The sequence below is a fragment of the Heterodontus francisci genome, chromosome 45 (assembly GCF_036365525.1).
Source record: "Heterodontus francisci isolate sHetFra1 chromosome 45, sHetFra1.hap1, whole genome shotgun sequence".
NCBI classification, from domain to species: domain Eukaryota; kingdom Metazoa; phylum Chordata; class Chondrichthyes; order Heterodontiformes; family Heterodontidae; genus Heterodontus; species Heterodontus francisci.
The window spans coordinates 11,393,859-11,419,186 of record NC_090415.1 but is presented as its reverse complement, the minus strand read 5'-3'; the positions used below and the strand labels follow the sequence as shown (position 1 = coordinate 11,419,186).

General features: G+C 41.4%; 1 long non-coding RNA gene across 1 annotated transcript; it reads right to left on the bottom strand.

Annotated features, from left to right (window-relative positions):
• Window positions 1–1,963: 1,963 nt before the first annotated feature.
• Window positions 1,964–23,768, bottom strand: LOC137356472 (uncharacterized). Its single transcript, XR_010971080.1, has 6 exons — window positions 23,705–23,768; window positions 23,301–23,428; window positions 22,739–22,822; window positions 19,709–19,788; window positions 13,175–13,258; window positions 1,964–2,246 (listed from the first exon to the last, which is right to left on the bottom strand). It is a non-coding gene; the product is annotated as an uncharacterized lncRNA (long non-coding RNA).
• Window positions 23,769–25,328: the final 1,560 nt, after the last annotated feature.

Below are 25,328 nucleotides of genomic sequence, written 5' to 3'. Positions count from 1 at the left end.
AGCACTCGGTGTCATTGTACTGCACATGTAACCAATCAGAGAGCTGCTCAATTCACCAATCACAAGAATTGAGAGCGAAAAATAAGAGCGTGAATTTGTCAGCCTCCCAACGATATTTCACATTTGAAAAGCCCGCCAATATATTTGTAAAACAAGGGGCGGCTTCAATGTTGAATATTACATTTATAGGTCACATTGTTTTACAGAAAACATTGTAAAAACTTTTTATTTTTTTTATTCCACATTTTGTCCCTGATTGTTCCAGATTCGCTTTTGTAATCCGCCATGTATTCTGCTTTATTCTTTTCTTTTTATGATACTGTCTGTAACCAGCGGCTGAAAGCCTCATTCACAGTATCCTGCAACCGGACACATTTCAGGTCAATTTTCATAATAATTCTACATCACTGATTATAGATTGATCCCTTTTCGTGGAGGACAAAAGAGGAGTAGAGATATTCTGTGTTATGTGCCAAAAAACCTATCTGCCGACATCCCTGACCTTCTGACTCCCTCTGTTACTGTCTCTTCAATTATTTCAATTTTGTTGGAACTGGCCCGTTACTTTTTCATTCTCTACCTATCATTCCACCGCACATCTATTTAGGCCCAGGCAGACCAGGTGGTCGGGTGGTTAACGCGATTGACAACTAATTCATTGAGCTCTGCCTGCGTGGCTTCAAATCGTTTGTCTGTGAAATGTTTCTCTTAGCTGGTTGTCACTGAAGATCACCGACTTCAGATGTCTTTTTAAGAATGTGCTGGGTCTTTCATTCTGAACAAGAACAAAGAACAGTACAGCACAGGAACAGGCCCTCCAAGCCTGCGCCGATCTTGATGCCTGCCTAAACTAAAACCTTCTGCACTTCCGGGGTCCATATCCCTCTATTCCCATCCTATTCATGTATTTGTCAAGTTGCCTCTAAAACGTCTCTATGGTACCTGCTTCCACCACCTCCCCCTGCAACAAGTTCAAGGCACTCACCACCCTCTGTGTAAGGCTCTTGCCTCGCACATCCCCTCGAAACTTTGCCCCTCTCACCTTAAACCTTTGTCCCCAGGAAACTGACTCTTCCACCCTGGGGTAAAATCTTCTGATTATCCACTCTGTCCATGCCACTCATAACTTTGTAAACCTCTATCATGTCGCCCCTCCACCTCCGTCGTTCCAGTGAAAACAATCCGAGTTTATCCAACCTCTCCTCATAGCTAATGTCCTCCAGACCAGGCAACATCCTGGTAAACCTCTTCTGTACCCACTCCAAAGCCTCCACGTCCTACTGGTAGTGTGGCGACCAGAATTGCACGTGTGGCCTAACTAAAGTTCTGTACAGCTGCAGCGTGACTTGCCAATATTTATACTCTATGCCCCGAATGATGAAGGCAAGCATGCTATATGTCTTCTTGACTACCTTATCCACCTGCGTTGCCACTTTCAGTGACCTGTGGACCTGTACGCCCAGATCTCTCTGCCTGTCAATACTCCTAAGGGTTCTGCCACTTACTGGATAATTCCCACCAGTATTAGATCTTCCAAAATGCATTACCTCACATTTGTCTGGATTAAACTCCATCTGCCACGATGGAATACGAGAAAGAACTTTTTATGTACTGAATGGTAATGACCTGGAACTCACTGACCACAAGGGTGGAAGAAGCTGAGGCAGTTAATGACGTCGAGGATATTGGGATAGCATCTGAAGGAAATAAACTTGCAGAGCTACAAGGATCGTGTGGGGAAATGAGTGTGACTGGATTCATCTATGGAGAGCTGGCATGGAGTCGATGGGCCCAATGGCTTCCTTCTGTGCTGGAAATATCTGTATGTTTACTATTTGTTTGAAACTGTAACATGATTATTTTAAAGACTTTTTCAATATATAGTAGCCATAAAAAGAACCCACAGGTCCATTTTATGTGAGAACTGCATAGATGATGAGAATTTTATCAATTGCTCTGACATTTTTAGATAGTTTAATTCAAGTTCCAGAATTAAAGCCTGACATTCAACAGGGCAATAAAGATGGTCATTGTGATGGCCAGGAATCAAAACTAACTCAACTGCTTGGAAAGCAGCTTTGCTCACCACTATAACAAGATTGCTTCTGGAAACAGGCCCCTCAGGCTTCATTTATGGAGCAACTACACACAATAGCCTTCTGATTAATCAAATGCTTTGCAAGCATTTTAATCTGAAACTTTTAGTTTATGTTCATCAAAAACAAAATACTGTGGATGCTGGAAATCTGAAATAAAAACAGAATGTAATGTAAATACTCTGATGTAAGATCACAGACCTGAAACGTTAAATCTGTTGCTCTCTCTGCAGGTGCTGCCAGCCCTGATGGGTATATCCTGCACTTTGTTTTCATTACCACGTTTATGTTACCATTGAAGGATAGAATCATTGAATGGTTGCATCACAGAAAGAGGACATTCGGCCCATTCTGTCTGGGCCAGGTTTCTGCAAGAGTATCTCACCTAGTCCCACTCCACGGCCTTTTCTCCATAGCTTGGTAATTTTGATTTACTCTTCATATCATTATCCAATTCTCTTTGGAAGGGCTCCATTGAATGTGTCATCACCACACTCTGTTATTTCTCTCCAATTAAAATAGATACAAATGAATGGTTCTCTCGTTGCACAACTCACTTTCGGCCAGAAGATGGCACCAGCCACAATCATTTGCTCCTTACGGTTTTTGTATGCACGTCTCTATTGCGATGGACCTGTTGCTGCCTGGGGAGCTTGCCAAGTCCACCATGTCGAAAGGGACAAAGGCAGTGACCAAGCACAACAGCTCCTTGTAGATCTCCACAATGTACAGAAATAAAGCACCAAGCACAACGGCTCTTTTAAGATCCACTGACAGCCTCTCTGAAATAATCTATTTGCTGAAGTGATTTCAATACCAACTGTTCAAATTTCAGCCAAGTTAACTTTGAGTTCTCAAACAAGCACGTTCACCAACCGGTTCAAACATTGTGTCACTTATTAATTCCCTGCCCTACAAACTAAATATCGTCCAGTGATCGCCATTGTACCTGACAGTTTCTGGTACGGGAGTATTGATTTAGTCTGTATCTGTCAGTTTTTGGAGTATGATGTGGGGTTTACACTGTACCTGTCATTCTGTGGTGTGTGAATGTTGGTTTTATTTTCTGGTATTTAAATATGTATTCTGTTCTGTACCTGTCAGTTTCTGGTATGTGTGTAGTTTTCACTTCGTGTTTGTCAGTTTCTGCTATGGGAGTATGGGATTTACTCGATATTTGTCTGCCGCTGAAATGTGAGTGTGCGTTTGAACCTTTAATTCCTTTGTGCCTTACAGTATTGATCTTTACCTATCAGTTTCTGCAGTGTGTGTGGGGTTTGCTTCATGCTTCTCTCTTTCTGGTATGTTTGTATAATTTTACTCTGCTCTCACAGGTGAGTGTTGTTTTCTTGTCTATTTTGCTGTATCATTCAGTTTCTGGGATGCAAATGTAAGTTTCACTCTATATCTCTCAATCCCTAACCTGTAATTTGTCTGTATCTGATTGTGAGTGCAGTTTTTTTTTTCCTGCTCCTGTCTGTTACAGGTAATGCAGAGTTTATAGAAAGGGAAGAACTTAAAACAATCATCATCACTAGGAAAAAAATACTCTGTAAACCATTAGGATTGAAGGTAGACAAGTCCCCAGGTCATGATAGCCTTCTTCCTAGGGTCTTAAAGGAAGTTGCAGCAAGATAGTGGATCCATTGGTTATAATATTTCAAAATTCCCTGGATGCAGGAAAGGTTCCAGTGGATTGGAAAAATGCCAATATATCGCCCTTCTTCAAAAAGGGAGGAAGGCAGAAAGTAGGAAACTATAGACCAGTTAGTTTCACATCCATCTATATTGGGAAATTGTTAGAATCCATTATTAAGAATGTAATAACAGGTCATTTAGAAAGTCAAAACGCAATACATCTGAGTCAGCATGGTTTTATGAAGGGTAAGTCGTGTTTTTACTAATTTGCTAGAGTTCTTCGAACATGTAACAAGCAAAGTGGATAATCGGGATCCTGTAGATGTAGTACATCTGGACTTCCAGAAAGCATTGGATAAGGTGCCGAACAAAAGGAAAGATCACATGTGGTTAGGGCCAATTTATGGGCTTGGATAGAGGATTGGCTAATCAACAGAAAACAGAGGTTCAGTATAAATGGGTCTTTTTCTGGTTGGCAAGATATAACTAGTGGAGTGTCACAGGGTTCGGTCCTTGGGACCCAACTATTTACAATCTATATTAATGACTTGGATGCAGGGACAGAAGGCACTATAGCCAAATTTGCTGATGACATGAAAACAGGTTGGATAGTAAGTTGCAATAAATAAATAAGAAATTTACGAATGGATATGGATAGCTTAAGTGAATGGGCCAAAATGTGGCAGATGGAGTTTCACGTGGATAAGTGTGAGGTTATCCATTTTGGTCAGAAGAATAGAAAATCAAATTATAATCTAAATGGAGAGAAACGTCAGAGTGCTTTGGAACAGAGACATGTTGGCGTTCTCGTGCGTGAATTGCAGAAAACTGGTATGCAGATGCAGCAGGTATTAAGGAACCCAAATGGAATTTTGGCATTCATTGCGAAAGGAAAAGAGTATAGAAGTAGGGAAGTGTTGCTGCAACTGTACAAGGTATTAGTGAGACAACACTTGGAGTATTAAGTATAGTTTTGGTCCTCTTACTTGAGGAGGGATGTAGTTGCATTGGAGGCAGTTCAGATGAGGTTCACTAAATTGATTGCAGAGATGAGGGGTTTGTCTTATGAAGAGAGATTGAGCAGTTTAGGCCTTTGGTCTTTAGTGTTTAGAAGAATGAGGGGAAATCTAATTGAGGTATATAAGATGATTAAGGGGATTGAGAAAGTAGACAGAGAGGATGTTTCCTCTTGTGATGCAAACTGGAACGAGAGGTTATAGTTTCAGAACAAGGGGTCGCAGAGTTAAAACAGAGGTGAGGAGAAATTACTTCTCTCAAAGGGTCGTGAGACTGTGGAATTCACTACCCCAGAGTGTGGTGGATGACGGGACGTTGAGTAAATTTAAGGAGAAGATGGTCAGATTTTCAATTAATAATGTGTTGAAGGTTTATGGAGAACGGGCAGGAAAGTGGAGTTGAGGCCGAAATGAGATCAGCCATGATCATATTGAATGGTGGAGCAGGTTTGAGGGGCTGAATTGCCTACTCCTGCTCTTAGTTCTTTTGTTCTTTTCTGTGAGAAACATCTTAGTCTGTTTTTTGCAGCCTTAGATATATCTGTGTGTAGCTTGAACTCTGTCCTTGTCAGTTTCTGGTCTGTGAGTCTATCATTGTGGGTTCAATCATTACCCAGAACTCAATTTAACTGGTGAAATTTACAGGCTCCTTTTTATTTTTTTGCTCTATTTAACAAAGATCTTTGCCATTGTTTCTGACTGAGAACTCATTTATCAGTTTAAAGGCTGTGCTTTGGTTAACATAGTTCTCATTGAAAGAAAACTGAAGCTGAGCTATATGGGAGCTGCACATGGATGATGAGAGTATTTTGTCAATTTTATTTTTGAAATTACATTAACAATTAAGGTATCAATGCAGCTGGATGGTATTAGAATTGATACCTGACCTGCAGGAAGGAACCGAGGTCAACAGCTTGGAAGGCAGCTTTGGTCAGCATTAAACCACCATCACTCAATGAGTTTGACATATGTAAATGTGTACTTTATTCAGTAACATTTATTATCTATTTTGTGATTATATCTGGTTCCAATTCATCATTTCAGGCTCCAGTACTCTGTGTGAGGTGGGATTAATGTGGTGTATGTCAGTTTCTGCTACTCCCTGTGAGTATGAATATACTTATGTACCCATCAATCTGTCAAACTGAATATGTGTACGGATAAATTCATTTCTCATCAGTAACTGGCACTGACAGTGAGCCTGAGATTCATTCAATATCTCTGTCTCTGGTATTGTATGTGAATGTGTTGTTTATTCTGTGGCTCTCATTGTGCTTTTTATTCTCTACTGCTCTATGTCAATGAAATTTGCCCTGTGTTCATCAGTTTCATGTACTGTAATTGAGTATGGGATGCATTATATAGCTGTCATTCTCTGATCTGCCAGACAGATTTTTGATCTACAATGGAATAAAGTGTTATGGGGGAAGCCAAGAAATTGAAGTTAAGACCACAATCAGATCAGCCATAATTTTAATGAATGGAAAGCAGGCAGGGGGGTCAAATGGCCTAGTCTTGCTGCTGTTTCTTATGTTATTTATTTCAGAACCTAAGAACATAAGAAACAGGAGTAAGAGCAGGCCATTCGGCCCCTCAAACCTGCCCCGCCATTCAATAAGATCATGGCTGATCTGCCTCAGACCTCAACTCCTCTTTCATGCTAGCTCCTCATAGCCCTCAACTCCCCAATATTTCGAAAATCTATCTACCTCCTCTTAAAATACTTTCAGTAATCTCACCTCCACAACTCTCTGGGGTAGGGAATTCCAGACACTCACTACGCTCTGAGAGAAGAAATTCCTTTGCATCTCAGTTTTAAATGAGTGTCCCCTTATTCTGCAATTATGTCCCCCAGTTCGAGATTCCCCCATTAGTGGAAATATCTTCTCAGTATCTACCCTGTCAAGCCCCCTCAGAATCTTATACGTTTCAATAAGGTCACCCCTCATTCTTCTATACTGTAATGAATAAAGGGCTAACCTGTGTAGCTGTTCTTGATAAGTCAACCCCTTCATCGCAGGTATAAGCCGAGTGAATCTCTTTTGAACTGCTTCCAATGCTCGGATAGCCTTTCTTAAATATGGGGTGAAAACTGTACACAGTACTCCATGTGCGGCCTCATCAACACCCTGTACAGTTGTAACAAGACTATCCTATTTTTAAACTCCAACCCCCTGGCAATAAAGGTCAAAATTCCATTTGTCTTTTTAATTGCTTGCTGCACCTGCATACTAACTTTTGTGTTTCAAGGACAAGAACCCAGATCCCTCTGTGCTGAACTTTTTTGGAGTCTCTCTCCATTTAAATAATCATCTGCCTTTTGATTCTTCCTGTCAAAGTCCATGACCTCTCACTCTCCTACATTAAACTCCATCTGCCAAGGTTTTGCCCACTGACTCAACCCATCGAAATCCTTTGCAGATTCCTTACGTCGTCATGACAGCATGTCTTCCCACCTATTTTTGGATAGTCATCAAATGTGGATATATTACATCTGTCCCCTCCTCCAAGTCATTCATATAGATAGTAAATAATTGAGGGCCTAGGACTGATCCTTGTGGGACTCCACTAGTTAAATCTTTCCAACCTGAAAAAGACCCATTAATCCCAAATCTCTGTCTTCTGTGTGTCAACCCATCCTCAATCCATGCTAATACATTACCCCCAATACCCCATGAGCTCCTGTCTTGTGCTATAATCATTAATGTAGCTCTTTATCGAATGCTTTCCGGAAATTCAAATACACCACAGCACCCGGTACCAGTTTAGTTTAGTTTAGAGATACAGCACTGAAACAGGCCCTTCAGCCAATCGAGTCTGTGCCGACCATCAACCACCCATTTATACTAACCCTACACTAATCCCATATTCCTACCACATCGCCACCTGTCTCTATATTTCCCTACCACCTACCTATACTATGGGCAATTTATAATGGCCAATTTACCTAACAACCTGCAAGTCTTTTGGCTTGTGGGAGGAAACCAGAGCACCCGGACAAAACCCACGCAGACACAGGGAGAACTTGCAAATTCCACACAGGCAGTACCCAGAATTGATCCCGGGTCGCTGGAGCTGTGAGGCTGCGGTGCTAACCACTGCGCCGCCAGAGTTTATCAACTCTGCTTGTTATACCATCAAAGAACTCTGGCAAATTTATCAAACATGATTTCCCTTTCACAAAACCATGTTGACTTGGTTTGATTGCATTAAGCTTTTCTAAATATCCTGCTATTTCTTCCTTCACAATGGACTCCAGCATTTTCCCAATGACAGATGTTAGACTGACTGGCCTATCGTTTTCTGCTTTTTTGTCTCCCTCCCTTCGTGAACAAGGGCATCACATTAACGGTTTTCCAATCTGCTAGGACCCTCCTGGAATCCACTGAGATCTGGAATATTTTGACCAATGTTTCCATTACCTCTGCAGCCACTTGGTTTAAAACTCTTGGATGTAGGCCATCAGGTCCTGGCGACTTGTCTGCCTTTAGTCCCATTAGTTTGTCAGGTACTTTGTCCCTCGTTACAGAGACTGTTACAAGATCTTTCTTCCTATTAGGCCGTTGATTATCTGATATCTGTGGGAAGTTTATAGTGTCCTCCACTGTGAAGACTGATGCAAAATATTGGTTTAAATTATCTGCCATTTCCCTGTTCCCTGTGATCAGTTCTACAGTTGCATCCTCCAAAGTCCCACACTCTCTTCAGCTACTCTCTTTTTATATACCCATAGAAGCTCTCGCTGTTTGTTTTTATATTTCTTGCCAATTTACTTTCATAATCATTTTTCTCCCTTTTTATTAGCTTTTTAGCCATCCGCTGCTGGTTCCTAAAAAAATTCCCAATTGTCCGGCCTACCACTTGTCTTTGCTGCTTTGTATGCCTCAGTTTTTGATTGGATACTCTCCTTGACTGAATTTGTTAATCACAGTTGGTTCATCCTTCTCTTTTTGACTGGGATTAATTTTTGCTCAGCATTATGAACTATCTGTTTAAATGCCTGCCACTGCTCATCCACTGACTTTCCCCTTACGCTATTTTCCCAGCCCGCTTTAGACAACTCTTTCTTCATACCCCTGCAATTGCCTTTTTCAAGTTAAGGACACTGGTTTGAGACCCGAGTTGCTCGCCCTCAAACTGAATTTGAAATTCTACCATGTTGTGATCACTACACACCAGAGGATTCTTAACTACAATATCTCTTATTAATACTACCTTATTACACATTGCTAGATCTAAAATACCCTGTTCCTGGGTAGGTTCTGCAATGCATTGCTCTTAGTAACAGTCCCTGATGCATGCTACAAATTTGTCTTCAATGTTACCTCTGCCAATCTGATTTGTCCAGTCAATATGCAGATTAAAATTACCCATAACAATTCTGCCACCCTTCTTACATGGCACCTTTATTTCCCGATTTATACTTTGTCCTACAGTGAGCCAACACGGAAGGGACCTATAGTCGAATCCCACCCGTGACTTCTTCCCCTTGCTATTTTCTAATTTCCACCCAAACTGATTCTACATCATGATCTATTGCACCTATATCACCACTCACCACTGGACTGATACCTTCCTTTGATAACAAAGCTATCCTACCTGCTTCTTCTTTTTGTCTATTTTTCCAGAACGTTGAATATTGAGTTTCCAGTCTTGGTCACCCTGCAACTACATCTCTGTAACAGCTATCAAGTCACATTCATTTATTTCTATTTGTGCCATCAACTCATCTACCTTTCCCCAAATGTTGGGTGCATTCAGTTCAAGAGCCTTAAGCTTTGACTTTTTACCATTATTAGTCATTCTGGTTTTAATTATTGCTGCACTCTTCTGCTAATATTTTCAGCACCTTCCTGTCACACTTTGATTACCATATGTCTCTTCACTAGTCTGCACCAGTGCTTTCTCATTCCTTTTTGATTTTTTAAACTTCCCTTCAATTGAAACCTTCCCCACACTAATTATTTTAAAGTCATATCTGCAACCCTAGTTATACAATTCAACAGGACACTGGTCCCAGCATGGTTCAAATGAAGCCCATCCCAATGGAACAGCTCTCTCCTTCCCCAGTACTGGTGCCACTGCTGCATGAATTGGAACCCATTACTCACACACCAAACTTTGAGCCACACGTTTACCTCTCCAATCTTATTTACCCTATGCCAATTTGCACATGGCTCAGGTAGTAATCTGGAGAGTATTACCTTTGATGTTCTGTTGTTTAATTTAGCCCCAAGCTGTTCCTTGTACCTCAGCAGAACCTCTTTCAAGTCCTACTTAGGGCGTTGATATCTATGTGGACCACAACAACTGGATCCTTCCCATCCCACTCCAAGTTCCTCTACAGTCCAGAAGAGATGTCCTTAATCTTGGCACCAGGTAGACAGCACAGCCTTCAGGACTCCCTGTCTTTGCTGCAGAGAACAGTATCTATTCCCCGAACTATACTATCCCCTATTACTAAACCCCCCACTTGAATGGCACTCTGAACCACGGTGCTGTGGTCAGTTTTCTCATCCTCCCTGCAGCCTGTGCCCTCGTCCACATGTGGAGCAACAACCGCATACCTCATGGATAAGGGCTAAGGATAAGGAGAATGATATGACTGTGGATCACATTCTGTACCTTTCAGTCTCTGATCCTGTGTGTGAATTTAGGCTTCATTATGAATTTGACAGTCTCTGGTACTGAATGTGCGTTTGGAATTCATTCCCTTTGTGTTTGTCTCTAGGGGATTCTGTACATGTGTGAGAAATTCTGTATCTGCCAGTATCTGTACTGTGCACACATGTTGGACTCATTCAATATATGTAACTTACTGATACTGTGTCTGTATTTGTGATTCATTCTCGATCTCTGAAGCTCTTGTTCTCTGTTTGAGTGTAGGATTCATTCTGCACCTCGGTGCCTATGTACTGTATGTGAGTGTGGGATCCTGCTGCATTCATAGAAACATAGAAAATAGGAGCAGGAGAAAGCCCCCAAAGGGCTTGCTTCACCATTTAAATAGGGATCATGGCTATTTGTCGAATTCAGTGCCCTGTTCCCACATTCTCCCCATATCAGTTGATCGCTTTGGCATTCAGAAATATATCTATTTCCTTCTTGAATATATCTAATGACTTGGTCTCCACTGCCTTCTGCGGTAGACAACTCCATCGGTTTACCATCCTCTAAGTGAAGAAATTTCTCCTCATCTCAGTTCTAAATTGCATACCCCGTATCCTGAGACTGTGACCCCTGGTTCTGGACTCCCCAGCCATCGGGAACATCCTCCCTGCATTCAGCATGATTAGTCCTTTTAGAAGTTTATTGGTTTCTATGAGATCCCCTCTCATTCTTCTAAACCAAAGTAAATGTAGGCCTACTTGACCCAATCTCTCCTCGTACATCAATCCTGCCATCCCAGGAAACAAGGTGATAACAAATTTCCTCAGATACAGAGACCAAAACTACACACAATACGGTGGCACAGTGGTTAGCACCACAGCCTCACAGCTCCAGCGACATGGGTTTGGTTCTGGGGACTGCTTGTGCGGAGTTTGCAAGTTCTTCCTGTGACCATGTGGGTTTCCGCTGGGTGCTCTGATTTTCTCCCACAGCCAAAGACTTGCAGGTTGATAGGTAAATTGGCCATTGTAAATTGCCCCGAGTATAAGTAGGTGGTAGGGAAGGTGGGTAGAGGTAGGGAATATGGGATTAATGTAGGATTGGTATAAATAGGTGGTTGTTGGTCGGATGGGGTTAATGTAGGATTAGTATAAAAATGGGTGGTTGTTGGTCAGCACAGACTCGGTTGCCCAAAGGGCCTGGTTCAGGGCTGTATCACTCTATGACTCTAAATACTCCAGATGAGTCTCACCAAGGCCTTGTATAACTGCAGTAAGACATCTGTGCTCCTGTACTCAAATCCTCTTGCAACGAAGACCAACATACCATTTTCCTTCCTAATTGCTTGCTGCACCTGAATGCTTGCTTTCAGCGACTGATGTACAAGGACACCCAGGTCTCGTTGCACCTCCCCCTTTCCCTATCTATCACTATTCAGATAATAATCTGCTTTACTGTTTTAAAACCAAAGTGGATAACTTCACTTTTATCCAATTTATATTTCATCTGCCACACAATTGCCTACTCACCCAACTTGTCCAAATCACATTGGAGCCTTTTGCATCCTCCTCACAGCTCACAATCCCCCCCCCAAACCCCACCCCCAGCTCTGTGTCATCTGCAAACCTGGAAATGTTACATTTACTTCCCTCACCCAAGTCTGTAAGATATATTGTGAATAGCTGGGGCACAAGCACAGTTTCCTGCAGTACCCCACTGGACCCTGCCTGCCACCCAGAAATATACCCATTTATTCCTACTCTGTTTCCTGTCTGTCAACTAATTCCCAATCCCTGCCAGTATATTCCCCCCAATCCCATGTGCTTTAATTTTGCACACTCACCTCTTATGTGGGACCTTGTCAAAAGCCTTCTGAAAATCCAAATGCACCACATCCACTAGTTCTCCATGATCGAGTCTGCTAGTTACATCCTCAAAAAACTCCAGTGGATTTGTTAAGCATGACTTCTCTTTCGTAAAACTATCACATCCTAAATAATAGACTCCAGCATTTTCCCCACTACTGATGTAAGGTTTATTGGTCTGTAAATTCCTTTTTTTTTTCTCTCCCTCCTTGTTTTAAATAGTGAGGTTACATTTTCCACCCTCCAATCTGTATGAACTGCTCCAGAGTCTACAGAATTTTGGAATATCTGGTACTTCATATGTATCTCAGGCATTGTGGTGACAACTCTTTGTTTCACACGTTAATGTATCAATATGTGTTTACTTGTGTTTAATTTAAAATATGGATTAACAATATTTTATTGCTGCAGGTTTTATTCAATTCTTGTTTGTGAGTTGTAGCTTTTTATCCAATTTGTATCTCTGCAAAAGCAATTGTGAATGACAATCTTTCAATTTTAGAGTATGACCTGGCATGTAATGTTAAATTCCATCAGTTTGCAGTAAATGAACTAATCCTGTATGTTTTTGTCTGACCCTTAGTGACATGTTTACACTGATGTGTAATTTGTAGTTCAGTTTATATTGTGGGGTATGTTATTGGGATTCATTCTGTAGCTTTCAATCAGGTACATTTTGTCTGTTCTGTTTAAGATTTGGTATTTGAATTGTAGCCAAGGCGACACAGTGTATTTAAATCAGATAATGTGTGTGTTTTTGGACTGTGATTCATGTATCTACCAGTCAGTTGGAGAGAAATAGAAACAAATACTATCTCTATGCTCTGTTTGACTATTGGATTGATAATGTGTCTCTTTGGGATCAGTCTGGTTCTGACTACTTCTTTTGTTTGTAACAGTGGAAATGATGACCTGACCATGTCACTGTGCTTTGTGACTGATACTGTACCTAATATGTGTTGGAACGAGCTGGAGGTACTTTTCCATCTATTGATGAGTCATGACTTTTGTTCTGGTTCCTTCGAGTGTTTGCCTGGCAGAAAAAAAAGGTAACTCTTACACTTGAAGATCAGGTGAGTGAGAAAACACAAAAGTAATCAATGTAATATTTTCAATAATAATCATTCTGAGCAATCACAAAAGGAAAGTTCACACATAAGCAGTGTCAGTGTCTGAGTCCACTGCAGTACTGCAGCACTCTGCTTCTGTTTCCCAGGTATTTGGAGCAGTTTTACAGCAATTTTGTGCCATTCAGAAACAACCCATGCCCCGCAGTGCTCAATGACTCAGACGACTCAATGGAGAAGTGACATTTGCACAAGCCAGAGTTCTATTTCCATGTCCAATTGTTCAATGGACAAGAAGTAATAACTGTTTAAAAAAGTGTCCTTTATCTCCTCACCTGATCCTGCAATAGAGAGTCTTTGAAAATCTGCCGTGTCTTCATTATTCAGCCATTTTTCCCCCACCATTCATCGAGAGATACAATACCTAAACAAGCTCTTCAGCCCATCGAGTCCATGCTGACCACCAACCACCCATTTATACCAATCCTATATTAATCCCATTTTTCCCTCTCAAGTCCCCACTATTCTACTACAACATACCTACACCAGGGGCATTTTATTTTAACAATGGCTAATTTGCCTATCAACTTGCAAGTCTTTGGCATGTGGAAGGAAACCAGAGCACCCAGCGGAAACCCATGCAGTCACAGGGAAAACTTGCAAAATCCACACAAGCAGTATGAAGAACCGGACCAATGTCACTGGAGCTGTGAGGTTGCGGTGCTAGTCACTGTGCCACTCTGCCACCCAATTCACTATCCAACAACAACAAACAGTGAGATATTGAATCCGAACCAGGAACATTCATTACAGTTTGGAGAGAGAAATCAGCAATGATTTTGAAAAGCGAGTTCATCATATTCTGTCTCTCTCTCCCTGTCTAGACACTGCCCGAGAAAGACGTCTCCCTTTCCCCTGGCTCACTCCATGTTCCGGGACCAGTTCCTGCTTCACAGTGCATATTACAAACAGTCCCCCAGTCCTGCTGAATTAGCAGAAGTAGACCATTCAGCCGCTCGAGCTTGCTCCGCTATTCAATTTGTTCATGGCTGATCAATTTCTGAGTTGAATTCCACACTCCCATCTATGCCTGATAATCTTTGATTCCCTTGCCTAACAAGAATCTATCTACCCCTGCCTTAAAAATATTCAATTACCCCACCTCCACCACCTTCTGAGGCAGAGAATTCCAAAGTTGCACAACCCTCGGAGAGAAAAAAATCTCATCTCTGTCCTAAAATGGCGACCCCTAATACTGAAACAGCATCCCCGAGTTCTGAACTCATCCACAAGAGGAAACATCCTTTCCCCATCCACTTGTCAAGACCATTCAGGATGTTATACACTTCAATCAAGTCTCCCCTCACTCTTCTAAACTCCAGTGAAGAAAAGCCCAGTCTGTCCAACCTTTCCTCATAAGACAACCCACTCATTCCAGGTATCAATCTAATAAACCTCCTGTGAAACGCCTCCAACACATTTACTTCCTTCCTGAAATATGGAGACTAAAACTGCACGTAGTATTCAAGATGTGGTCACACCAATGCCCTGTATAACTGAAGCATAACATTCTTACATTTATTTTCAATTCCTCTCATGATAAAGGATAGTATTCCATTTTCCTTCTTGATGACTTGCTGTACCTGCATACTAACTTTTCATGACTCATGCACCAGAACACCTAGATCCCTCTGCACCTCGGAATTATGCAGTTGTTCTCCATTTAAGTAATACTTTGTTTTTTTAATCTTCCAGACAAAGTGAACAACTTCACATTTTTTCACATTACACTTCATCTGCCAGATTTCTGACCACTCACTCAACCATCTATCAAGGTCTGCAACCTCCTTATGTCCTCTTCACAACACACTTTCCTACTGATCTGTGTGTCATCTGCAAATTTAACTGGCATGCCATTGCTCCCCTCATCTAGGTTATGGATATAAATTGTAAAAAGTTGTGGGCCCAGCACAGACCCCTGTGTTACTCCACTTATCACATCCTCCCGATCAGAATGTTTTCTGTCAGCCAGCTAATCTTCTATCCATGCTAATTAAGTTACCCACTACACCATGAACTCCTGCTTTGCACAATAACCTTTCATGTGACACCTTGACAAAGGCCTTCTTGAAAACCAAATACTGTATGTCAATGGGCTCCCCTTTATCCCCAGTGCATTTTCCTCCTTGAAAGAACTCTAATACTTTGGTTAACCATGATTTCCCTTTCACATCGCCATGCTGAACATTTCCAATGACCTTGTGTTTTTCTAAAGGCCCAGCTATAGCCTCCTTAATGATCAATTCTAACACCTTCCCTGAATCAGGGGTCAAGCTAACTATCCTATAGTTACCCAATTTCTGCCTCCCCACCTTCTTGAATAGAGGGGATATATTTGCTACTTTCCAGTCTGATGGAACCTTTCTAGAATCTAGCGAATCTTGAAAAAATAACCAATCAACTATTTCAGCAGCCATAACTTTAAGGACCCGAGGATGAAGCCCATCAGGACCCAGAGACTTGTCAGCCAGCAGCTCCATCAGTTTACTCAGTACCACTTCCCTGGTGATTGTAACTTCACCAAGTTCCTCTCTTCCTTCCACCTCCTGATTTACTGCTATTACTGAAATATTTTGTGTATCCTCTAGTGAAGACAGAAGCCAAATAATTGTTCATTTCAACTACCATTTCTTTATTATCTACTATTAACTCCCCATTCTCATTCTCTAAAGGACCAACACTCACTTTCCTTACACTTTTCCTTTTTAAATACCTATGGAAACTCTTGCTATCCATTTTTACATTTCTAGCTAGTTTGCTGTCATAATCTAATTTATTTTCCCCTGATTAACCTTTCAGTCATTCTCTGCCATTCATTATATTCTGACCAATCATCTGACCTGCCACTCGTCTTTGCACAATTATATGCTTTTTCTTTAAGGTTGAGGTTATCATTAACTTCTTTAGTTAACAATGGATGGTGGGTCCTCCCCTTGGAATTTTACTTTACTGTAGGTATATACTTCCTTTGAGTATTCAGAAATATCACCTTCAATGTCTGCTACTGCTTCTCTATTGATTTATCTCCTAGCCTAGTAACCCAGTTCTACTACCTGCAGGTGCCTTTACACTGAGGTCCTTAATTAATCCTGTCAAATTACACAATACCAAATCTAATATAACCTGGTTCCAGAATAGACTGCTTGAAGAAACTATCTCAAAAGCATTCTATGAACTCCTCGTCCAGGCTGCTATAACCAATCCCATTTTTTCAGTTTATATGTTGAATAAAATCCCCATTATTATTTCCATCCCTTTATCACAAGCACCCAAAATTTGTTCTTGAATACTTCACCCTACATTGTCATTATTACTCAGTGGCCTGTACACGACTCCTGCTAGTGACTTCTTTCCCCGATTATTCCTCATCATCACCCAAACCGATTCTACATCCTGATCTCCTGAACCAAGTTCATCTCTAACTATTGCACCAATGCCATCCTTGATTAACAGTGCAACCCCTTCTCAGGACCCAACCATTGTTATCTTGCAACCATGTCTCTGTAATGGCTATTATATCACATTTATTTACTACAATGTGCACTATCTGTTCCTCTACCTTGTTATGAATGCTATGTGCATTCACATACAGAGCCTTATATTTTTGTTTTCTTTGTAAACACCTCGTGTTGACTGTTGCTGTGTTATTCGGTTTTTTTTCTCTCTGTCCCTTCCGCCATTCACTGGTCTTCATTTCCCATATTACTATCCTGCTCTCTTACCTTGACTCTGCCCCTTGATTTGTTGCACCTCCCCAAGCTTGATCCCTCTACCCCTTCGTTTCGTTCAAAGCCTTCTCTGCTTCCCTCGTTATGCAGTTTGTCAGAACACTGGTCCCAGCACGTTTACCTCTCAATTCCCTAGTCTACAATTTATCTCTGTCAGTTTCTGATTTTGAGTGTGAGTAAATCTGTACCTGTTTTATGTGAGAACTGTCTTATTCTGTATCTTTCAGATCTGCCTGAATCTGTACTGTGCACACATGTTGGACTCATTCGATATATATAAGTTACTGATACTGTGTCTGTATTTGTGATTCATTCTCAATCTCTGAGACTCTGTTTCTGTTAGAGTGTAGGATTCTTTCTGCATCTAAGTCTCTACGTGCTGTATGTGAGTGTGGGGTCTTGCTGTATTCATAGTAACATAGAAAATAGGAGCAGGAGTAGGTCATTTGACCCTGTGGGCCTGTTCCGCCATTCAAATAGGGATCATGGCTGTTGGTCTAATTCAGTGCCCTGTTCCCACATTCTCCCCATATCAGTTGATCCCTTTGGCATTAAGAAATATATCTATTTCCTTCTTGAATATATCTAATAACTTGGCCTCCACTGCCTTTTTGCGGTGGAGAATTCCACAGGTTCAACACCCTCTGAGTGAAGAAATATCTCCTCAACTCAGTTCTAAATGGCATACCCCGTATCCTGAGACTGTGACCCCTGGCTCTGGACTCCCCAGCCATCGGGAACATCCTCCCTGCATCCAGCATGATTAGTCCTGCTAGAATTTGATAGGTTTCTATGAGATCCCCTCTCATTCTTCTGAACTAAAGTGAATATAGGCTTATTCGACCCAATCTCTCCTCATATGTCAATCCTGCCATCCCAGGAAACAAGGTGAGAATAAACTTCCTAAGACAAAGAGACCAAAACTGAACACAATACTCCAGGGCCCTGTAGAACTGCAGTAAAACATCCTTGCTCCTGTACTCAAATCCTCTTGCAATGAAGGCCAACATACTTTCACCTTCCAAATTGCTTGCTGCACCCAAATGCTTACTTTCACCCAGGTCTCGTTGCACCTCCCCCTTTCCCAATCTATCACCATTCAGATAATAATCTGATTTTCTGATTTTAAAACCAAAGTGTATAACCTCACTTTTATCCACTTTATATTTCATCTGCCACACATTTGCCTACTCACCTACCTTGTCCAAATCACATTGTGGGCCTCTTTGCATCCTCCTCACAGCTCACAATCCCACCCAAACCACACCCCCAGCTCTGTGTCATCTGCAAACCTAGAAATGTTACATTTACTTCCCTCACACAAGTCATTCAGATATATTGTGAATAGTTGGGGCCCAAACACAGATCCCTGCAGTACCCCACTGATCCCTGCCTGCCACCCTGAAAAAGTCCCATTTATTCCTACTCTGTTTCCTGTCTGTCAACTAATTCCCAATCCCTGCCAGTATATTACCCCCAATCCCATGTGCTTTAATTTTGCACACGAACCTCTAATGTGGGACCTTGTCAAAAGCCTTCTGAAAATCCAGATGCTCCACATCCACTAGTTCTCCCTTATCTAGTCTGCTAGTTACATCCTCAAAAAACTCCAGTGGATTTGTTAAGCATGACTTCCCTTTCGTAAAACCCATGCTGACTTTGCCCAAACTCTAGGTGTTCTTCTATCACATCCTTTATAATACACTCTCGGTGTTCTGCTATCACATCCTTTATAATAGACTCTTGGTGTTCTTCTATCACATCCTTTATAATACACTCTCGGTGTTCTGCTATCACATCCTTTATAATAGATTCCAGCATTTTCCCCACTACCAATGTCAGGCTCACTGGTCTGCAGTTCCCTGTGTTTTCTCTCCCTCCTTGTTTTAAATAGTGGGGTTACATTTACCACCCTGCAATCTGTACGAGCTGCTCCAGAGTCTACAGAATTTTGGAATATCCAGTACTTCATATGTATCTCAGGCATTGTGTTGGCAACGCTTTGTTTCACACGTTAATGTATCAATATGTGTTTACTTGTGTTTAATTTAAAATATGGATTAATATTTTATTGCTATAGGTTTTATTCAATTCTTGTTTGTGAGTTGCAGTTTGGTATCCAATTTGTAGCTCTGCAAAAGCAATTGTGAATGATGATCTTTCAATTTTAGAACATGACCTGATATGTAATGTCAAATTCCATCAGTTTGTTGAAAATGAATTAATCCTGTATGTTTTTGTCTGACCCTTAGTGAAATGTTTGAACTGGTGTGTAATTTGTAGCTCAGTTTCTATTGTGGGGTACGTTATTCTGTTATTCTGTAGCTTTCGATCAGGTACATTTTGTCAGTTCTGTTTAAGATTTGGTATTTGAATTGTAGCCAAGGTGACACAGTGTATTTAAATCAGATAATGTGTGTGTTTTTGGACTGTAATTGATGTATCTATCAGTCAGTTGGAGTGAAATAGAAACGACTCCTACCTCTACTGCTCTGTTTGACTATTGGATTGATAATGTGTCTCTCGACCTTGGGATCTGTGTGGGTCTGACTACTTCTTTTGTTTTATTACAGTGGAAATGACCACCTGACCATGTCAGTGTGCTTTTGTGACTGATACTGTACCTACTGTGTATTGGAACAAGCTGGATGCATGTTTCCTTCTGTCGAGGAGTCATGCCTATCGTTCTGGTTCCTTCAAGTGTTTGCCTGCAAGAAAAGAAAGGTAACACTTATACTTGAATAACAGCTGAGAGAGAAGACAGAAAAGTGATCAAAGTAATCTTTTCAATAATAATCATTCTGAACAATCACAAAAGGAAAGTCAACAGCACAAGCAGTGTCAGTGTCTGAGTCCACTGCAGTACTGCAGAATTCTGCTTATGTTTCCCAGGTATTTGGAGCGGTTTTGCAACAATTTTGTGACATTCAGAAACAACCCATGCCCCGCAGTGCTCAATGACTCGGACGACCCAATGGAGAAGCAACATTTGCACAAGCCAGAGTTCTATTTCCATGTCCAATTGTTCAATGGACAAGATGTAATAACTGTTTAAAAAAGTGTCCTTAATCTACTCACCATCTTCTTCTTTTGGGCCTCCTTATCTCGAGAGACAATGGATACGCGCCTGGAGGTGGTCAGTGGTTTGTGAAGCAGCGCCTGGAGTGGCTATAAAGGCCAATTCTGGAGTGACAGGCTCTTCCACAGGTGCTGCAGAGAAATTTGTTTGTTGGGGCTGTTGCACAGTTGGCTCTCCCCTTGCGCCTCTGTCTTTTTTCCTGCCAACTACTAAGTCTCTTCGACTCGCCACAATTTAGCCCTGTCTTTATGGCTGCCCGCCAGCTCTGGCTCTACTCACCAGATCCCTGCAATAAACAGTCTTTGGAAATCTGGCGTTTCTTTATTATTCAGCCATTTTTTTTCTGCCATTCACTATCCAATAACAACAAACAGTGAGATATTGGAATAAAAGCAAAATACTGCACATGCTGGAAATCTGAAATAAAAACAAGAAAAGCTGGAAATACTCAGTAGGTCTGGCAGCACCTGTGGAGAGAAAAGCAGAGTTAATGTTTCGGATCAGTGACCCTTCTTCGGAACTTATATTATACGTGAGATATTGGATCTGACCGAGGAACATTCAGTACAGTTTGGAGAGAGAAATCAGCAATGATTTTCAATAGGGAGTTCATCATGTTCTGTCTCTATCTTCCCCTGTCCAGACACTGTCCGAGAAAGACGTCTCCTTTTCCCCGGCTCACTCCATGTTCCGAGACCAGTTCCTGCTTCACAGTGCATATTACAAGCAGTCCCCCAGTCCTGCTGAATTAGCAGAAGTATTCCATTCAGCCCCTCGAGCTTGCTCCGCCATTCAATTTGTTAATAGCTGATCTGTTTTTGACTCAAATTCCACACTCCTATCTACTCCCAATAATGTGTGATTCCCTTGCCTAACAAGAATCGATCTACCCCCACCTTAAATATATTCAATGACCCTGTCACCACCACCTTCTGAGGCAGAGAATTGCAAAGTCACACAACCCTCAGAGAAAATAAACTCCTCATCTCTGTCCTAAAATAGCGACCCCTAATTCTAAAACAGTGCCCCCGAGTTCTGAACTCATTCACTACAGGAAACATCCTTTCCACATGCATCTTGTCAAGACCATTCAGGATCTTATATACTTCAATCAAGTCTCCCCTCACTCTTCTAAACTCCGGTGAAAAAAAAACACTCTGTCCAACCTTTCCTCTTAAGACAACCCAGTCATTCCAGGTATCAATCTAGTAAAACCCCTCTGAACCACCTCCAACACATTTACTTCCTTCCTTCAAGATGCAGACCAGAACTGTACACAGTATTTGAGATGTGGTCACACCAATGCCCTGTATAACTGAAGCATATCATCTTACATTTATTTTCAATTCCTCTCATAATAAAGGATAGCATTCCCTTTGTCTTCTTTATGACTTGCTGTATGTGTATACTAAACATGTGACTCATGCATGAGAACACTTCGATTTCTCTGCACTTCGGAATTATGTAGTCATTCTCCATTTAAGTAATACACTGCTTATTAACCTTCCTGACAAAGTGAACAACTTGACATTTCTTCACATTCCTATTGGATAAGGGTTAATGATATGTATATGAATGTGGGCCACATTCTGGACTTTCAGTCTCTGGTCCTGTGTGTGAATGTAGGGTTTATTCTGAATTTGACAGTCTCTGGTACTGAATGTGTGTTTGGAATGCATTCCTTATGTGTCTGTCTATGGGGGAGTATGTAAGTGTGGGAGACATTCTGTATCTGCCAGTATCTCTACTGTGCACACAGGATAGACACATTCAATATATGTAAGTTACTGATACTGTGTCTGTATATGTAATTCATTCCTGATCTGAGAGGCTCTGGCACCCTGTTTGACTGTAGGATTCACTCTGCATCTATGTGTCATTGTGCTGTATGTGAGTTGAGATCCTGCTGTATTCAGGACTTAATGTGTATCTCAGGCACTGTGTTGGCAACGCTTTGTTTAACACGATAATGTATCAATATGTGTTCACTTGTGTTTAATTTAAAATAAGGATTAACAATATTTTATTGCAGTAGGTTTTATTCAATTCTTGTTTGTGAGTTGCAGCTTGGTATCCAATTTGTAGCTCTGCAAAAGCAATTGTGAATGACGATCTTACAAATTTAGAGCATGACCTGATATGTAATGTCAAATTCCATCAGTTTGTAGAGAATGAATTAATCCTGTATATTGTTGTCTGATCCTCAGTGACATGTTTGGACTGCTGTGTAATTTATAGCTCAGTTTATATTGAGGGGTGTGCTATTGAGATTTATTCTGTAGCTTTCATTCAGTTACATTTTGTCTGTTCTGTTTAAGATTTGATATTTGAATTGTAGCCAAGGTGACACAGTGTATTCAAATCTGATAATGTGTCTGTTTTTGGACTGTGATTGATGTATCTACCAGTCAGCTGGAGTGAAATAGAAACAACTCCTATCTCTACTGCTCTATTTGACTATTGGATTGATAGTGTGTCTCTCAACCTTGGAATCAGTGTGGGTCTGACTACTTATTTTGTTTGTTACAGTGGAAATGACGACCTGACCATCTCAGTGTGCTTTGTGAGTGATACTGTACCTAATGTGTATTGGAACGAGCTGGATGCACGTTTCCTTCTGTCGAGGAATCACAACTTTCATTCTGGTTCCTTCAAGTGTTTGCCTGCAGGAAAAGAAAGGTAACTCTTATACTTGAATAACAGCTGAGTGAGAAGACAGAAAAGTGATCAATGTAATCTTTTCAACAATAAACATTCTGAACAATCACAAAAGGAAAGTTAACGACACAAGCAGTACTGCAGAACTCTGCTTCTACTTGCCAGGTATTTGGAGCGGTTTTATAACAATTTTGTGACATTCAGGAACAACCCAAGCCCCGCACTGCTCCATGAATTGGAATACCCGATCGAGTAGTGACATTTGCGTAAGCCAGATTTCTATTTCCATGTTCCATTGTTCAACGGACAACAAGTAAGCACTGTTTTAAAAAGTGACCTTAATCTTCTCACCTGGTCCCTTCAAATCTGCCGCATCTTTATTGTTCAGACATTTTTTTCCTGCTATTCACTATCCAATAACAATAAATAGTGAGATACTGGATCTGAACCAGGAACATTCATTACTGAAGAAGGGTCACTGACCTGAAACGTTAACTCTGCTTCTCTCTCCACAGATACAGCCAGACCTGCTGAGTATTTCCAACATTTCTTGTTTTTATTTCAGATTTCCAGCATCCGCAGTATTTTGCTTTTTATTATAACATTCATTACTGTTTGGAGAGAGAAATCAGCAATGATTTTCAATAGTGAGTTCATCATATTCTGTCTCTCTCTCCCTGTCCAGACACTGCCTGAGAAAGACCTCTCCCTTCCCCCCCGGCTCACTCCATGTTCCAGGACCAGTTCCTGCTCCACAATGTACATTACAAACTGTCCCCCACTCCCGCTGAATGTACCCGGTAATCAATGCTAATCTATGAGCACATCGGCAGACACGGGCCCAAATCTGTTGTACTGCTGTGAGCAGATACTGTTTGTTCACTTACCCCAGGCTTGTAATGTCTCCATTTGCAGCTGATTTAAACAATCGTCCGCTCACTCAGTGAATGACGCTCAGAGGCAGTGCTGGGGGAAGGGGTGCGCATGCGCTCATCTCATTTTGCCATCCAATTAGACTGGCCTATATCGCGCGTGCGCAGATCTCTGCAGCAATTCAACATTCAAAATTCAATGGGAACTTTCCCCATTTCACATTCATCAATGTCCGATTTGAAAAGCCGAACATGGGGTTAGGGTGGAGGGAGGGAGGGAGGGAGGGGAGGTGTGGGGCAACATGTAACATATAAAACTGGCAGCTAGTCCAATGTAGATGTTCAAATTGTGATCTGTCTCTGCAGAGTGTTTGTTATTATTGAGCCTCTCCTCTCAAAACAATCCGACAGAAACATGGGAAGACTGAGGGATCCGGTGTGTTTGCTGGGACTTTGCAGAGTTAATTTCAGCCAGTAAAATGTTGTTTTACCCGGGTAAAACCCGAGGTCAATGAGAGTAATGTCGGAGGGCGCTCTTCCTCATTTTATTCGAAACAAGAGACACAGGCACGGAAGTACCGCGATTACACCGGACACACAATTACAGTGACAATAGAGTTCCAGCTCCCGGTTGTTAAATGTCCTCATGTACACAGTCTTTGCTGTGATTTTCAGGGGTTAGTTGCCGATGCCTAGGTCTGTATCCCTTAAACACTCTGAGCCAGGAGATCCTCGCAGTCCCTGTTGTAATATTGATGGACAGGAATTTTTCCAATCTTTGGCCGAGTCGATCATAACCTGCTGTTCAATCATAGTCTTAGTCAAAGAATTAATGAGACATTCTGTTCACTACTCAGGCCTTGAACTCGGTTTGAGCAGACCAAAAACTGAAAGGTTCAGCACTTTTGCAGATAGAGCAGGTAAAGCTGGATAGAGGGACTCAGGGTGAATCCTACACACACAGGATAGAAGCAGTGACAGGTACTCAGGGAGGGGAACTGGTGTCGTTTCTGTTACCTATGTGTGTTCAGACCATCAGTATTAGTCCAAAACTTAGTCTGAACAGGTGCCTCCAAAAACCTGCAAATGCAGAATCCGGAAGCAGCTGTTTTGCTCAGAAATTGGTCGGAGCAGGAGAACCCCTGGCTGAGTGTGGAAACATTTTAGATATGTCCTCAAATCATCTCTCATTTGGGAAGATAATTTACAGTTCAGGGAAATTTGTCGGTAACATGTGAAGTCGAGGCTCGAAGGCAGAATCCATACCTCCAAACGGGTCATTTACCTAAACCCTTCTAACACCACCTAACCCTCATGTGGCAGAGTCTGCAGATCATGCATTGGATTTATCAGCTATTTCAGAACCCATCAAACTGGAGTGGAAAAAGTCATCCATAATCGCAGGGGACTGTCTGAGATGGAGGAGAATAAATAGGTCAATATGACCATCATCAATAATAATAAAGTGCAGAGGGAGGAGAGCGAGAGGAGGGAGATAGAATAGAGAGGGGAAGTGGTGACAGAAAATGTCCTGTGATTATTGGCCAAGACAGACCTACAAGGTACAAACTCAAGTTCTGTGATCAAATCTGAGAGTTTTTTAGTCTTAACTAAGATAGATAAAGTGAATGTTTAACAA